The sequence below is a fragment of the Delphinus delphis genome, chromosome 15 (assembly GCF_949987515.2).
Source record: "Delphinus delphis chromosome 15, mDelDel1.2, whole genome shotgun sequence".
In the NCBI taxonomy this organism is placed as follows: domain Eukaryota; kingdom Metazoa; phylum Chordata; class Mammalia; order Artiodactyla; family Delphinidae; genus Delphinus; species Delphinus delphis.
In genome coordinates, this window is record NC_082697.1 from 68,713,717 (window position 1) to 68,730,956 (window position 17,240).

The 17,240-nt window shown below is 49.2% G+C and overlaps 1 protein-coding gene across 2 annotated transcripts in view; it reads left to right on the forward strand.

Moving 5' to 3' along the window:
• Positions 1–12,324: 12,324 nt before the first annotated feature.
• The window catches only part of SLC5A11 (solute carrier family 5 member 11), a 52,336-nt gene continuing 47,420 nt past the window's right edge, over positions 12,325–17,240 (forward strand). For both annotated transcript variants that reach the window (XM_060033082.1, XM_060033083.1), the window contains exon 1: positions 12,325–12,459. The gene's annotated coding sequence lies outside the window, so the exon portion shown is untranslated. The remainder of the gene's footprint in view (positions 12,460–17,240) is intronic.

Consider the following 17,240-nt stretch of genomic DNA (forward strand, 5'->3'; position numbering starts at 1 on the left):
CAGGTCTTGGAAGATCCCACATGCCGCAGAGCGGCTGGGCCCGTGAGCCATGGCCACTTGGCCTGTGCGTCCGGAGCAAGGCAGAGTCAGAGTCCCGAGGTCTGGGGTGTAGCCAGGTGATGCTGATGCTGGTTGGAGGACCACATATTCAGGGTATTGACTCACCCCCTGGACTAGGGACCCCAAAGAGCAGTGGCTTCACTAACAGGACCATGTTGCTATGGCTTCTCTCTCACTGAGCAGTCTGGCTGCCAGGAGTCAGGGCTGGTACTCCAGGTTCCCTCCATGCTTGCAGTGTTCCTCTCATCTGCATGGCCTGAGATATCTCCTTCCCTTGGTCACATCCCAGCCAGCGAGAAGAGATATAGTGGCATGGAGAGTACATGCCCCTTCTCTTTAAGGGCAGGACCCCCATGTCGATGCCTCAATTATGCTCACCTCCCACGAGGCAGAACTTACTCACGCCGAGCTGGGGGGCTGTGACGTGTAGTCTTTATTTGGAATGCCATGTCCCCATAGACAATGCGAGTGTTCTGTTATTAGTGAAAAAGTGGAAACTGGATATTGGGTGACATCAGCAGTATTTGCTCCAAGAAAGGACTGGTTAAATAAACTATAGTTTATCCAGAAGCTGGAATATTCAGCCACTAAGACAATGAGATAGATATGGATAAGCCACTACGGGAAGGCATCTCTGACATAGTTAAGTGAAACAAAGTACAGTTACAGAAAACCCTATTAGGATTATCTCATTTTTATTGGGGCGAAAATAAAGTTGATGGGTCACACATGCATTCTATGTCTACACTGCTTAGTTTTAGAAAGAGTCTGGAATGGTTCCCAGGAGGGTATGGCTCCTCAGGGGATTATGTGAGAGAAAGGAGTTAGAGAAAGATGACGTAGGACTGTCTGCATTCTTGGGCACATCTACCCTCTCACGGAAGGGATTTGGGGCATTCAATTTCGGTGAGGGAAAGGATACAGCCACATGCTTGTGGGAGAGCCCGTCATAAACCCTGCCCCAGCCAAGCACTTTTCACTCAATCGTCATAATGAACCAATGAGCAAAGGGGGTGGATGTGCATTGGTTTTGTCTGTCCAGCACACCTTTCCCCTTCTTCTAGAAATACCAACCTTGATTTTCTTTGGCAACAACTCAAGGACGGCAGGGAAAAATATCTTGCGTTCCGTGGCTCAGGTGATTGGTTCAAGAATAGGCATGTGACCCGGTGTGGACCAATAAGAGTCAGGCCAAGGACCATTAGGACTGTTGTCAAATCTGTTGGGGAATCTTCATTTCCTACTGGACTTGAACCTGAGTGGATGTTAGCTGGAGCCTCTCAAGACCATGGTGGAGAAGAAGGCTGCTTGAGAGCAAAGACAAGACCAGAAATCACAGCCACTGAAATCAGGGCCCGATGACATGATGTGAGACACTGGATCCTACCAGACCTGAAGCTTGGGATATTCCAGTTGTGTGAACCAACATTTTGGCATAAGCTAGTTTGAGTTGGGTTTCTGTAGCTCACACTCGAGAGGGTGTCTAAAGATACCACTCCCCATGGCCTTCAGGAAAAAAAAGGTTTTTTTAACCTTTGTTTAGAAGAGCAGACAGCTAGACCCAGGAAAGCCTTTCTCCTGGAAAATCTACTAAACTTATGCCAAAATAGATAAATAAATAAACAAGTAAGTAAAAGGTAGAATTTCACACCCAAGGTCCCAGGAACTGAGGAGAGGAGGATAATCCCTACAGAGTGTGTCATATGGAATTTATCCTACAGACAGTGGGAAGCCTTGTGAGTCAGGGTTCCGGCATGAAAGAGATATCAGAGTCCAAAGAATTTAACCAAAGATACCGTATTAAAGGGGCTGTTTATTGAGATTTAGGCAGGGTTAGGGGGTACCAACAAGGGTTGGTAGAGTGGTATAGTCACTGTGGGGAACAGTTATTCCTAGACTGGAAAGAAGGAGGGAATAATGTTACACAGCTTCTGCAGAGCAGTGGCCATGGAAGAACGAAGCCACTGCCAGGACCGCAGGGATGCAGCCACGGATCAGGGGTAGTGTGGCCCAGGGGAAGGGACAAATTACCCCGACCACTCTTCTCTACCCTCTGATCTCCTGCTGGTGCCTCCCGTTGGCCAAATCTAACTGGAGGCCAGAAAGCAAAGGAGGCCAGGAGATACAGCTCGTTGAAGTCAGCCTTCTGGGACACAGAGCACAGCGGGAAGCATAGAAAAGGAATCCTGGCTGGGCGATGTGGTTGAACAGTGGAGATTAACCATCTCCTTCTGGAAGTTTGTAGAGGAAGAACTGGAAAGAGATCCTCACTGCTTCCCTTTTATGTTGCATTGGTCTGTGTTTCTCCATAAGAACCCATTTGCAGAAGACTTATACTTTTTATTTTGTTTTATTCTATTTTTAAGACACACTTTTTTTTCAATCTGAGTTCTCTTTGTTTTTTTTAATTAAAGTATAGTTGACTTACAATGCTGTGTTAGTTTCAAGTATACAGCAAAGTGATTCAGTTATATATATATATATATATATACATACTTTTTCGTATTCTTTTCCATTATGGTTTATCACAGGATATTGAATATGGTTTCCTGTGCTATACAGTAGGACCTTGTTGTTTATCTATTTTATATATAGTAGTGTATATCTGTTCATCCCAAACTCCTAATTTATCCCTCCCCCACTTTCCCCTTGGGTAACCGTAAAGTTTTTTTTATATCTGTGAGTCTGTTTCTGTTTTATATATAGATTCATCTGTACCATATTTTAGATTCCACATATAAGTGATATATTTAAGACTCATACTTTTTAAAACAACTTTGTTGAAGTATAAATGGCTTAAGATAAAGGACACACATTTAAATGTACAATGGGAAGAGTTTTGACAAAGGTGTAACTGACGAAACCATGACAACAATCCAGCTAATAAACAGACCCATCACCTCCAAAATTGGCTTGTTCCCCTTCGTAATACCCCTCTGTCCTGCCGTCCCCACCCCCAGGCAAATGTTAATCTGTTGTCACAACAGACTCATTTACATTTTCTAGAATCTTGTGTAAACCGAATCATTCAGTATGGACTCTATTTTTGTCTGGCTTCTTCCCCTCAGCATACTATTTTGAGATTTTAAGTATGAAAGCATGTAACAGAGAGAAGTCTCCAGAGATTGCTTTGGTCACAATCCTGTCCTGTTTGTTGCCTTTCTCAATGGATCCGATAAAGATATAGAAGGATGATATTTACATGAAAAGCCTCAAAATAACCGTACTGATGTTCATGGCTTGTTAGCCAGACTGGAGGGCATTTTTTTTTTTTTGGCTGCACCAAGCAGCTTGTGGGATCTTTGTTCCCCAAGCAGGGATCGAACTTGCAGTGGAAGGGCAGAGTCCTAACCACTGGACCACCAGGGAAGTCCCCTGAAGGGTTTCTGAGAATGGCTTATCTTTCTTACCAGAGAGTTGCTTTGGATTACATTTCTTTCCACTCACATTTCCCCAACCAGAGGGTTGTACTATCTTCTGAGAGGGAAAGTTGGGGATGAAAATCTTTCCTGTTAGTGCCTTAAACTCTGGGGACACTAACTCACTGAGTGGTGCTGTAGGTCAGGGGGCAGCAAAAGTTTTCTGTAAAGAGCCAGATGGTAAATATTTTAGGCTTTACAGCCCATATGGTCTCTGTCACAAGTACTCAACTCTACCACAGTAGCACAAAAGCCGTCAGAAACAATATGCAAATAAATGGGCATGACTGTGTTCCCATAAAACGTTATTTACAAAAACAAGCAGGGGGCCATATTTGGTGGGTGGAACTGAGCAGGACCCTGTGGGGCTCCCGGGTACAAATCCTTTCTGTGTGTCCCGTTTCTTGTTTGTAGGAAATAGGCTTCATTTAGCCTCCATGACCTTCCCTGAGTTCCAAAGGGCAGAGAGCAAGGGCAAAACTTGCTAATCAGGGAAGGGAAATAATGCAGAAACAAAGGAGGGAGCAGTCAAGAAACAATAGTGCAGTCATGGGGCAGGGCCCTGGTTCCTCTGCAAGGAACATACATAACAATATCTTTGAGTTCTTCTGCAGAACTAAGGCCCCCACCCCGGTGGAGGATGGCAATTTTAGGCTGAGAGCAAGATCTCTGGAGCACCTCCCTGTTACCTCACCATCAACCAATCAGAAGAAAATCACACACCCTGCAGCCCTCACCCCAAATTTTGCCTATAAAAACTTTCCCCCAAAACCACTGGGGAGGACTTCTCTGGCAGTCCAGCAGTTAAGACTCTGTGCTTCCATTGCAAGGGGCATGGGTTCAATCCCTGGTTGGGGAATTAAGATCTCACATGCTGCACCGCCTGGTCAAAAAAAAAAAAAAAAAAAAAAAATTGGGGAGTTCAGGTTTTTTGAGCTCGAGCCACTCGTTCTCCTTGCTTGGCCCTGCAATAAACCTTTCTCTGCTCCAAAGTCTTGTTAGGGGAAACACTGACTGAAAGTGCCCACCGTGGCCAGGCAAAGACAGTAACAATTTACATGAGTTATTTTACGACAGGAGATCCTGGTAAGGAATATGGAAGTAACAAGCCACCACCAACAGGAAGAATACGGGAAAGGTCAAAAGGAGAGAGGAGGTGCCAGTCCATATGTCCTACCAACCTCCCAGAATCCTTCTTGCTGGAATCCATCCTGGTTGAGCGGTTGCATGCACATGGCACCAGGGAGGACCCTGGGTCAGAATGATTGGCCAGAGACCACCTGGAAACTAACCCCATCACCATGAAACCCGAGACTGCAAGCCACGTGGCAGAGCAGTTCTCCTGGGTTCCCTTCCCCTCCTGCCCTCCACCCAGGCGCCCCTTCCCAATAAAGTCTGTTGCTTATTCAGTACTATTCATTTCCGAGTGTTAGAAAAGAGTCCACTCTCAGGCCCTGGAAGGGGTGCCCCTTCCTGCAACACTGTCTGTTTTATTTCTCCATCCACGGGAGGCTCCACGTTGGCGGCTTCTCTGCTTCACCAGGAACCCAGGCTGCTGGCAGCAGTTCTGGCTTCCACATGTGCCTCCAACGTCACTCCGGTTCATCCCCATCCTGACCAGCAGGAAGGCAGGAAAGAGTGGCTCTCTCTTAAGCAAGAGAGACAGAAATCACCTAGATCACACCCCCTCTCGTTCCACCCCCTCTCACATGTCATGCAGGGAGGGAGAAGGGCAGATTTTGCTGGCCAGTCACTACTTCGAACAATTCTTTTATTTAATCCCTACAACAACCCTGACTATTTGACAAATGGGGGAGACTGAGGCACAGCACAGTAAAGCCGAGAGGCGGCCGTAAGCCACCAAGTTAGTAGCACGAGGATTTCAACAAACACTGGAGGCAGAGCCCAGGGACTCAAGTACAAGCCATACGGCTGGCCCCAGGCTGGAACTCACATGATGGCAATGACCACGGGCTGTCACTACAACCACCTCTTGTAACCCAGACTCGTGCAGTGTCTGGTGGGGCAGTGGGGGCAGTGTGGGTCAGGCTGGCTTTCACGGGATCCTGTTCCACTCCAATAATCTCCAAGTGTGTCCATGTCACACACCAAACTTCAACCTCGCTGTCACAGATGCTGCTGTTAAAGTGTTTAGTGATTAAGGAGAATCCTTGTTCATTCATTAACGATACACACTATACACTGACCGGCAAGGTCTCCTGAGTTACAAACAACTTTCTCCCACAGACCCTGTGGCCATGAATAGGCTTCCCACGTAGGGTCCACTTGATCAGAACACACCTTTTAATGAATTATGTGGATTTGGGTTTAGACAGACCATTCCCAAGAGTTTTCCCAGATCCACAGGCTCCTGTCAAGTTTGTCACAGCGCAGGGATTCTCAAACGTTTTGTCTCAGGATCCCATTATAAGGAAGAACACCTTCATCTCATTGATGTGGGTTATAGGTAGAGATATTTACCAAATTAGGTGTTTCAATGAAGAAACAATTTAAAATGTTAATTAATTTTAGAAGAACAGTAACAAACCCTTTGCATGTTAAGTAAATAACATTTTTATGAAAAACAACCATATTTTCCCAAAAGATTGAGTGAGAAGAGTGGCATTGTTTTACCCATTTGAAAATCTCTTTAATGACTGGTTCAATAGAAGACAGCTGGATGCCGACATCTGCTTCTGCATTCAGTCTGTCGTGACGCCTCAGGTCTTGTAGTTTTCCAGAACCTCAACTGGGCATTCATGAAATAATGAGAGGAAAAAAAGAAATAAATAGCATCTTAGTACTGTGGACAATGTTATATGGATTAAATCATTGAGTCTTCCTGGTAAAACGGCTTGGGACTATTCTTATGACATCCCCTTTTTCAGATGAGAAAACCTGGGTTCAGAGCGCCTAAGTCATTTACACAAGGACACACAGCTGGCAGCAGAGGAACCAGAAGGAGGCTGGGGTCTGCCTGCCCCCACCTCTCGGCTCCTAAGCTGCTCACTGTTCTGCAGCCGCTGCGGATGAAAGGCCACCCAAGTCACAGATTTGTGGGAAACGTGACTCTGGGAGCAGGGAGCAAACATAACCTGAAATTACACTGAGGGAGAATGCTCAGTGTTTCCTGGTTGAAGCCATCATAAAGAGAAAGAATAAGGCTTGAGATTCCCAGTGGCAACTAAACGGAAGGCAGGCAGCACACAGGTAACTGGGGGTTACATTCAGGCAGAGGGAAGGAGCCAGCATTGACCAAGCACCTTCTACTAGCCCGGTGTTTCTCTGTGGCATCTCGTTTGTTTCATCCTCATTTCATCTCCTGCCAAGCAGGCGTGTGAACATCAGTTTGCACCCAGGTCTCACAGCTACTAAGTTAAAAATGTATCCCGTTTTATCCCCCAACTGGGCTCACTGCTCCACCCTTGCCTGCTGGTCAGGAAAACTCATCTATTTCAGTGTTTTTAGGGTTTGCTCTTTTCAGTTGTTGCTATAAATAGCGACACCGGACTATAGTGTGTGGGTGGATGAAAGTGTGTTTCTAAAAGGCTGTAGAAAATACAGGAAGGAATCATGACCTCCTGCGGAGCTCAGCCTGGATTCCAGTCTAGCAGAGGGTGTGCCCTGGGGATACTGGGTAAGATTCTGGGACCAATATCAGCGTGTGGGTCCCTCTCCCCAGCCCCCCCTCCCCTGGCCACCAAGCAATGCTCTGATACCAGCACAGTGTCCAATTCAACTCAATTCTGACTCTACTTAGTTGGAGGTAGCATCAGATACCAAAGGTTAAGGGCTGAGTCCTACGAGACTGCCCCCCTCCACCTCCTCCCCCATTTCAGACGCCAATTGCAAATCCAGGTCTTCATGTGCTTCTGACTCACCGGCTCTAGATCAGTGGTTTCGAAGACCCCCTCCTCAGGTTTGATTTGTTTTATATATAAATTTATTTGTTTTTATTTTTGGCTGTGTTGGGTCTCCGTTGCTGTGTGCGGGGCTTTCTCTGGTTGTGGCGAGCGGGGGCTACTCTTCGTTGCGGTGCGCAGGCTTCTCATTGCAGTGGCTTCTCTTGTTGTGGAGCACGGGCTCTAGGCACGCAGGCTTCAGTAGTTGCAGCACGCAGACTCAGTAGTTGTGGCTCATGGACTCTAGAGTGCAGGCTCAGTAGTTGTGGCTCACGGGCTTTAGAGCGCAGGCTCAGTAGATGTGGCGCACGGGCTTAGTTGCTCTGTGGCATGTGGGATCTTCCTGGGCCAGGGATTGAACCTGTGTCTCATGCATTGGCAGGCAGATTCTTAACCACTGCACCACCAGGGAAGCCCCTCTCAGGTTTGATTAATTGGCTAGAGTGGCTCACAGAACTCAGAGGAACATATTACTTATTAGATAACCCGTTTGTTATAAAAAATATAACTCAGGAACAGACAGTTGGAAGAGATGCCCAGGGCAAGGCATGGGGAAGGGGCCAGGAGCTTCCATGTCCTCTCCAAAAGCACCACTCTCCCCACATCTCCACGTGCTCATCAGCCCAGAAGCTCTCAGAACCCTGTCCTTTGGGATTTTTTACGGAGGCTTGATTACATAGTCACAATTGATTAAGTCACTGGCCATTGGTGACTGATTCAACCTCCAGCCCCTCTCCCTTCCCCAGTGGCCAGAGGGTGGGACTGAAAGTTCCAACCCTCTAAACACCTGGTTAGTTGTCCTGGTAACCAGGCCCCAACCATAGGTGAGGTCCCAATGTAGCCTCATTAACAAAACAAAAGACACCTTACTCACTCTGGTCAATTAGAAAATTCCAGAAGTTTTAGGAGCTCTGTGCCAGAAATGGGGTTGAAGACCAAACGTATATTTCTTCCTATAAATCACAACATCACACACGCATCACTTGATACACACAGTGGTCCCTTGGAATCCACAGGAGGTTTGTTCCAGGACCCCCATGGATACCCAAATTTGAGGATGCTCATGTCCGTTATTTAAAATGGTGTATTTGTATATAACCTACATGTATCACATCCTCTTGTATACTTTAAATCATCGTTAAATTATTTATACTGCCTAATACAATGTAAATGCTATATAACTAGTTGCCGGCACGTGGCAAATTCAAGTTTTGCTTTTTGGAACTTTCCAGATTTTTTTTCCCTGAATATTTGTGATCTGTGGGTGGTTGAATTCCAGGATGCAGAACTGCAGATACAGAGGGTTGACTGTACAGCATTTCAACGGTTTTTGTTAATTCCAAATTACTTGCCAGACCTTATAAACAGGAGCGTTCATATAAAAACTCAGACTTTGGATTTCTCTCGAAAACTCAGGTGCTTCGACAACATGGGACCCACGTTCTTACGTGGAGACAATGGGCTGGAACTAAATCCTGGGAGGTAAGATTTGAGTAAAGACCACAGTCTCTACCGTCAGAGAAGCAAGAGCCGCATTTGCCAAACTCATCATTCACACTTTCTGCCCTATTTATTTTTTTCAGGTGTAATTTGCATGTAATCAAATGCACAAATCTTATTCAGTCCAAGGGATCTGAACAGTGGTATATGCCCATATAGTTACCACCTAAGTTAAGATATGGAAATTTTCCTCTCTCCAGAAAATGCTTTCAACTCTCTTGACTTCTATCACCATAGATTCATCTTTCCTATTCTTGAACTTCACATAAATGGACCATAAGGTGTGTACTTCCTTGCATCTGGCATAATTCTGAGATTCATGCATGGTGTTATGTGTCACTAGTTTGTCCTACTGAAAACAAATGTGGTTTTCCATGGAGTTTTGCTACCCAAAAACTGGGTTTGTTGCAGGAAGGGGGACCCCTTCCAGGGCCTGAGAGTGGGCTCTAGTCTAAGACTCAGAAATGAATTGTCCAAGGAGACACACGTGCTGACAAAGAAAGAGACTTTTTATTGGGAAGGGGCCCCCGGGAGGAGAGCAGGAGGCTAAGGGAACCCAGGAGGACTGCTCTGCCGCGTGGCTCACAGTTTCGGGTTTTATGGTGATGGGGTTAGTTGCTGGGTGGTCTCTGGCCAATCATTCTGACTCAGGGTCCTTCCTGGTGACACGAGCATCGCTCAGCCAAGCTGGATTCCGGCGAGAAGGATTCTGGGAGGTTGGCAGGACCTATGGACTGGCGTCTCCTCTCTCCTTTTGACCTTTCCCAAATTCTTCCAGTTGGTGGTAGCTTGTTAGTTCTGCGTTCCTTACCAGGACCTCCTGTTGTAAGATAACACATGCAAGTGGCTACTATCAGGCCTGGCCAGGGCGGGCGGTTTCAGTCACTCCTTCCCCTAACGGGTTTGCAGCTTAATGGTGTCAGTAGACACAACCAAGCCTAAGATCGGAAGAAGGAAGGATTTATTATTACTTGAAGCAAGTAGGGAGAACACCGGGGATCCTTCCCAAAGCGGTGTTTCCCAGAACAGCAAAATTGGGGAAGTTTTAAGGGAAGGGTACATGCATCTTCATGAGGGGACTTGAACAGAGGAGAATTCAGCATAGAATTGGGACAAAGGTCAACAGAGTCCAAGCTTTAGTTGATTGAAGTTAAGAGGGTCGCATCATCCTTCCATCCTCCAACTGTCTGGGGGCCTCAGTTCCTGCAGAACTCAAAGGTATATTATTATGTATATTCCTTGAGGAACCAGGACCCTGCCTTATCACAGCACCATTGTTTGACTGCCTTTTTTTCTCTTCCTGCATTCCTTTGTTCCCTTAAGATCATTAAATACTGTGTTCAAGGGTAAGTATTGTGGCCAGGTGTAGATCACAAAATGTCCTCGGCCAAAATGGGTTCTCTTATGTCAAGAAAGCCATGCCTGGTTCTCTTTCTCCAGGGACCCCCTAACCCATCTGCTTACAGTTTGAAGGCATCACGGTTTGTCCATTTATCTGTTCATGGACATTGGGTTGTTTCCCCCTTGGGGCTATTGTGAGCAAAGCTGCTAGGAACATGTGTGTAAAGTCTTTGTGGAACCTATGTTTTCATTTCTTTTGATAAATACCTAAGAGTGGAATTGCTGAGCCATAAGGTAGGGGTATGTTAACTTTATAAGAAACTTCCAAAACATTCTCCAAAGTGGTTGCACCATCTTCTCTCCTATTCTTTACAGCACTAAGAGAGGGCCCAAAAAGCCTGACAATCAGAGAAAGTGTGGGAGGTGACATGCCGGTGACCAGTGGGCCACAGTCAGCCCTCACAGATGAATAATGATGAGGCTCAAAGATTCTGGACTTCCCGTTGTTCTAGGACAACGGGAAGGTCTGGCGCACTGGGCCTGTGTTCCCCCAGCTGGAGCTGAGTCATGACTGGGACGTAGCTCTCCTGTCTGCCACAGCTGTATCTGGCCCACCTCTCTCATCTGGGTGCGCTGTCTGTAGCACCGTGACCGTGCCCGTGGTCCCCCAGACATGCCCCCAAGAAATCAGGACTGGGCCCCAGGTTGGTGGAGCAATGCATCTTCTGCCTTCCTGGTGTTGAGTCCTCCGCTGCAGCTCACAGGCTCAGGCCGTCCATTCCCTGGCTCTCTGTCCGCCCATCCCCTTTCTCCAAATTCTAGCTGTTCCTTCTGTCCATCTGTCCCCCCAGGCAGTCCACCACCTTGCAGGCCCCAGTTCATGCTGACATCAGTCCAACTGCTGAGTATCTGTGCATCCAGGGTGCCCTCTGTCCAGTGGGACGTGTCTCTAAGCCACACCCACTGGCCCTGTAGCGTTCTAGAATGAAACGCCCAGGGTTCAAATCCTGGTTCTGCCACTCACAGCTGGTGACTTGGGCAAGTTACTCACCCTTCTCTACCTCTGTCTTTTCATCAGTAAAGTGGACATAATAATAAGATCTGTCCCGGAGGCTTGTTGGAAAGACCAAGTGAGCAGAGACATGGAAACATTTAGAATAGAACCAGGAGTATGTTGATTCTCACCATGCTTTCTGATCTACTCTGTGCCAGGGGCTGCCCCCGCCCAGGGCCAGGGCAGGTCAAGGGAAGGAGAGAGGTGGGCTGGAGGTGGGGTCTGTGGTGGACGGGGGAGGGATGGCCACGCCTCTGCTCTAGCCAGTGGCCGTCCTGTGTCCATGTGGGCCTGGTCTGGCCAGATCTTCAGATTGTTCTAGTAAAGTGGGAAATCCAGAGCGTTATTCAGTCTTTCGTCTTGCAAAGGCTAGTAGCTATCTTTTTTTTTTTTCCTTTTTTTAAATTTTGAATGCTCTGAGCATCCAGTGCAAGTCTTCTGCTGTCCCCCACTGCCTGTCCTGGTGCTGTGGGCTGGACGTGGTCCCCCGGCCACGGCTCGGTCACTCCTGACAACTCCTCTGGGCTCCAGGCGCCTGTCTTTGTCCTGCCTTGGTCTGGAGAGCGCACGGAAAAGGAGCCGAACAAAGGTGGTCACTGTTGCTGCTGCAGCAGCGGTAGGGCCGCGGCAAGTGCCCTCCTGGGACTTTCCTCTGTCCCCGTCCTCCCCTGCCAGCGTCTCCCCTCCCCCCCCTCCAGCTCGTCCCAAGCCCGCCCGTCCCCAGCGCGGAGGCGGGCCAGTGGCACAGTGGGTGAGTGGAGCAGGACGGTGCCCTGGGCTGCAACAGCTCCCCTCCCCTTCCCAGCCATGGGCCCCCCACCAGGTGAGGAGGGAGGCCATGTGGGCGGGGCTCAGGTCAGCCCATCTTCCCTGCAGGGGCCTGCTCAGAGTTCAAGTTCAAGTTCAGGGTTCAGGGCTGGCCCGGGACCTCTCCTCTGCCCCGAGGGAGATCATTACGCTTTCTCTAAGCCCTGCTGTAGCCCAGGCTGGAATTTGGATTTTGACCTGCAAGGAGCCTCTCTTAGCAGGCGGTGCCGGAGGGAGGGCCACTGCCATTCTTCCAAACTCTGGCTGCGAGGGAAAAGGAGCCCAGTTTCTCCCTCCTCACAGCCACCTCTCTCTCCTTCTGCCTCAGACGCCACCGACAGGACCCAGGGCAGGTGGGCCCTGCATCCAGTGGAAGGTAAGACTCCCTACTCCCAGCCCCGCAAACTGATATCCATTCTGCAAACTGCGGAAGCTGGTCTGGGGACCGGAGGCAGTGCTGGCAGGAAGGACGGGGTGAGGGGTGCACAGCTCCTCTCCTTGGGAGAGGGCTTGTCGAGGCCAACGGAGTGTGTTTGGCGGTGTGGGTACAGCCAGCGCGCCAGGCATGCGAGGCTCGCAGGGCCTCCACTTAACCGAGTTCACAGATGTGGAGCTATCATTTCACCTCTCTTAGCCTCCGGTTCCTTATCTGTCAAATGAGAACGTGAACCTCAGCACAGCCCAGCCCACAGGTGTGGTGGACTCACGAGGACCCAAGAGATAAGCAGGTGAAAAATACCTACAAAGAACAACAAAACCCTGGGGGATGTGTGACTGCCAAGCAAAGCAAATTTGCCAGACACGTGCTGAGAGCCTCACATCCTGGGCCTGGTCTGGCTGGCCCAGCCACGGTCACTCACAGACGGAGGCTGAGAGCCATTAAGAAACGTGCCCAAGGTTGCACAGATAGTGGGGAGGCAAAGCTGAGACCCACCTCCCACGGCCGGCCGTGAGCTTATACACAAGGTCTGCTTTTCAAATGATGTCTTGATGACCGATTCCGGGGAAGAAACCAAGGGAGACGCCCTCCTCCAAAAGGGCATCCTGAGGATATGACTTTGGCTGTGGCGGGGTTTGGGGGTGTGTGTCACAATGGCAGGCTGAGAAAAGTCCACATTTGTTTGCTATACAAGGGTTTATTGAGTGCCTGCTTTGAGGACACAACGTGAGCGAGACGGACAGGGTCCCTGCCTTCGCGGAGCTTACGGTAGAGTGGGAACGGGAGGTAATGAGAGAATTGTACAAATCAAATGTCCTGCTTGATTCAACGGTTATGGGAAGTCATGTTTGCCATGATGGCAAATCATTTAGGGATCCTACTTAGATTGAAGCCAAGGGAAGACTCCTCTGGGCCTGTGACAGTAGGGGTGCCATCTGAAGGATGAGCACGAGTTCGTCCAGCCAAGAGTGCAGGGAAGAGCGTTGCAGGCAAGGGCGGGTGGGATGGGCGGAATGGCGAAGACCCTGAGGCAGAACTAGTGCTCAGGGATAGAAATAAGAGCAGGGTGAGATGGGGCTGGGGCCACAGCAGAGCACATCAACAGGCCCTGATTCTTTGAGCAGGAAAAGGAACTGATCTGATTTTTGCTCAAAGATCTCTCTGACTTCCATGTAAGGGGAGTGGATTCCAAGGAAGCGAGGGTGTCATTGGGAAGGCAAGATCCTTCCAGTGACGGTGGCTTGAATGAAAGCAATAAAAGTAAAGGTGAGGGGAAATGCATAGACTGCAGCTCTGCTTTAGAAGTAGAACAGAACGGGATCAGAGGTCAATAGATTGCGGGAGTTGAGCAAGAGACGCCATAATGTCTTTGATGGTATGTTTGCGAGCCCCGGCATCCTTGGTGCTTAGACATGGTGGCCGGCACGTAGGAGGTGCTCACAGACCACTGCATGAGTGAATGAATGAATGAGTGCATGAATGCAAGACCTAAGGGTGACTCTCGGGTTTCCGGCCTGAGCAGCAGGGTAGATGAAGTTGCCATTTAGTGAGAAGGGAAACACTGGCCGCCCTTGAAGATTGTGGTCTCCGAGTTGGATGTATTACGTTTGAGATGCCGACTGGGCATCCGTGAGAGATTCCACACCGGCATTTGGATAGACAGGTCTGGGGCTCAGAAGGTGTTCTTGTGACATCTATTCTCTCTAGGAATCAAGAGACAAGGTTGTCACTGAAAGGGGGAGGCGGGTGGAGGAGAAACCTCACCTGGCTCCCTGGTACTCACACCTGCTAACCTCCTGAGCCAGATCCTACCGGGCCCATTGTTTCCTTCCTAGTGACCGGAGAGGTGGCTCTTTCTAACAGGCTGGGGAGAGTCCCAGCCTCTGCTTCAGCACAGAGACCCCTGGCATCTGTCCTCTGGCCCTTTTTTCTAGAGACCCATTCCTAATGAACCACATAGCATCAGCCGGTTGAGCAGCCGGAGGTGGTCCTCCTGTGGCCCTCGCTTCTGCAGTTTCAGGGTCTGACAGCTCCGCTCAGCCTGACAGAACTGACCCCCTCCCTGTGATTGGGCTCCGTCTACTACCAGCCTCTCTGGGCATCTTGGACTTGAGCCAAAGGCCAGGCTTGTGGCTGAGGAAGGAGGCAGTTACCTCCACAAAGGAGTGGAAGGAAAGGGTGTGAGTGTCTGCCGGCCCTGTGCAGGCCCTTGTTGTCACCTCTGGAATTTTCCCTGCCAAGGGCGCACGTGCCGAGCAGTGGTTAGGAACTTGCAGGTCAAGCCCCGGTTGGAAGCCCCGGTTCAGTCATTTACCAGTGGCGTGACCTTGGGGCCCCAGCTTGGGCTTTGTTTTCCCCACCTGTTCAGTGGGGTTAACCAGAGACCTGACCTCGTAGGGGTGCGGTGTGCTTAAAGTGAGATTCACACACGTAGGGGCCAGGGTCTGCGTGACCACGAAGTCCATGCTCTTTTTCTTTTTTCCTCCAAGAAGGATGGAGTCAGACCAAGTATTCTGGACCTGATCACGTTCTATAACGAACTCGATTAATGCTTTTAGCAAAACTGTGACATAGGTCTGATTAATACCCCCATTTTATAGGTGGGAAAACTGAGCCTCAGAGAGCTTATTTGCCCAAGATCACACAGCTAGTAAGTGGCAGAGCTGGGATTTGAACCGGGCAATGCAGTTCTAACATCTTTACACTTGATCGCAGTGCATCTATTTCCCAGGGAGTTTTTGCCTGTAATTAAACTTTGTAATTAGATGGTCATTGTCATCTTTAGCCAGTGCAGACTCCTTCCCTGGTTTCTCTCTCTGTCTCTTTCATTTTCTGTCCCTGCTAACGTGTTTGCTGTTCTTCAGCAAATAGGCCTGCATCCTGGCAAAATAGTTGGTACTATTTTCTGTCTCAGAATGTATTTAATATACATATATGGTTTTATGCTGTAAATCTTTATCCGCTTGTTCCTTTTTCTTCCATCATGAAATGTTTCAGATGCACACATGTTGTAGAGGATACTGTAGCCCCACCAGTGCACACACACGCAGGAGACGGCCTCAGCAACCGAACGCAGGGAACACAGTCAGACCCCTCACCTTGCTGTGGATGTGCTTCCCCATCCCTGCCTCTCACTGGGGAAATTTCCACATCTGCTCTGGCAAATTATGTAAGCGGCTGAAAGGAAAGGGGTGAGCAGCCGTCTCTGCTTGCTGAGTTTCCTGTGTTCCTTAGCCAATGGGCAACTGCAAGGGTAAGGTATTCTTGCAAACAGGGCCGTTGTTACAACGCCCGCTTTACCTAGACTCCTGTCAACCCTGGCCTCCCACAGGGGAGGGTCCCTCCCAGGAGGTGAAGCCCTCCCGGTGCAGTGCAGCTGGTGGCTCTGGGCACACAAGGAGCTGCAAGGGGCTGAGTGAGATCTCTCGAGGATGGGGGGGCCACATCCACAGTAATCACCACTTTGTCTTCCCTGCCTAGCACAGAGCCTGGCACACAGCTGGTGCCTAATAAATGTTTGTGGAAAAGAAACAAGTAGAGGGAGGGAAGGACTGAAGGAGGGAAGGAGAGAAAGAAGGAGAGAAGGGCAGGAGGAAAGGAGGAAAAAGAGACACACCAGCTAGTATTGGATAACAATGAGCTTCGGTTCAGGACCTGGGTTCAAATCCCACCTCTGACACTTAGTGTGACCCAGAGGCCAGTGGCACAGCCAGGACCTGAACCCAGCTCACTGTCACTTCTTGGTGGCTTCATTTCCCACCTGTAAAACGGAGGTGTAAGGTGTTTGTCTCACTGGGCTGACAAGGATGAGATAAGAGGACCAATGTAAAGCGAGCTCCTGGCCTGGCATTTCAATAACTAGTGCTCACTAAGCTTTAGAGATGATCCCTGTTACGGTGACAGCGTGACTTTACTGAACGAGGGCACGTGGAGGGCTCCACCTGGGAGCGCGTGGCCAAGGCAGCAGCACTTGGGTTCCACAGCTTCTCTGGTCCGTTGTCCAAGCTCCTACTCCCACCCTGAAGACACAGCCTGTTCCTCCTGGCCGCCGGCAGGTCCCCCCCCTCCCTGGGACTCAGGAAGAGCCTGAAGTTGGTGCCAGCCTGCCCGGAGCGGGTGATGAATGACTTGTTTATCTGCTCCCGCCCCTCTCGGTGCCTGGCAGGCAGAGGCCTGGAAGGGGCGGCTGGGAGCTGGGCTGGACACGGGGGAGGGAGTGTCACCAGGCTTTCTGCTGCCCTTCCTCCTTCCTTCCTCCCCTTCCTCCCTTTCAGACCTGTGAGGTTCTAGAACAAGCTGCCCCACTCCCCAGTTCAACATCAATCTCTACCTGCTTCCTCCGGTCCCAGCCCTCATCCTCCCCAAGTCCCCTGTTTTGGAAGCAGCAAAGTACTTCAAAGCAGTTGAACTGTTTGAAAATGCAGGCTCTGAACCCTCCTACGCTGTTGGTGGGAATGTAAACTGGTGCAGCCACTATGGAGAACAGTATGCAGGTTCCCCCAAAAACTAAAAATGGAGTTACCATGTGATCCAGCAATCCCACTCCTGGGCGTATATTCAGAGAAAACTCGAAAAATTCGAAAAGATACAATGCACCTCAGTGTTCATAGCAGCACTATTGCTAAGACATGGAAGCAACCTAATTGTCCATCAACAGAGGAATGGATAAGGAAGTGGTGTGTATATATATATATATATATATATATATATATATATAT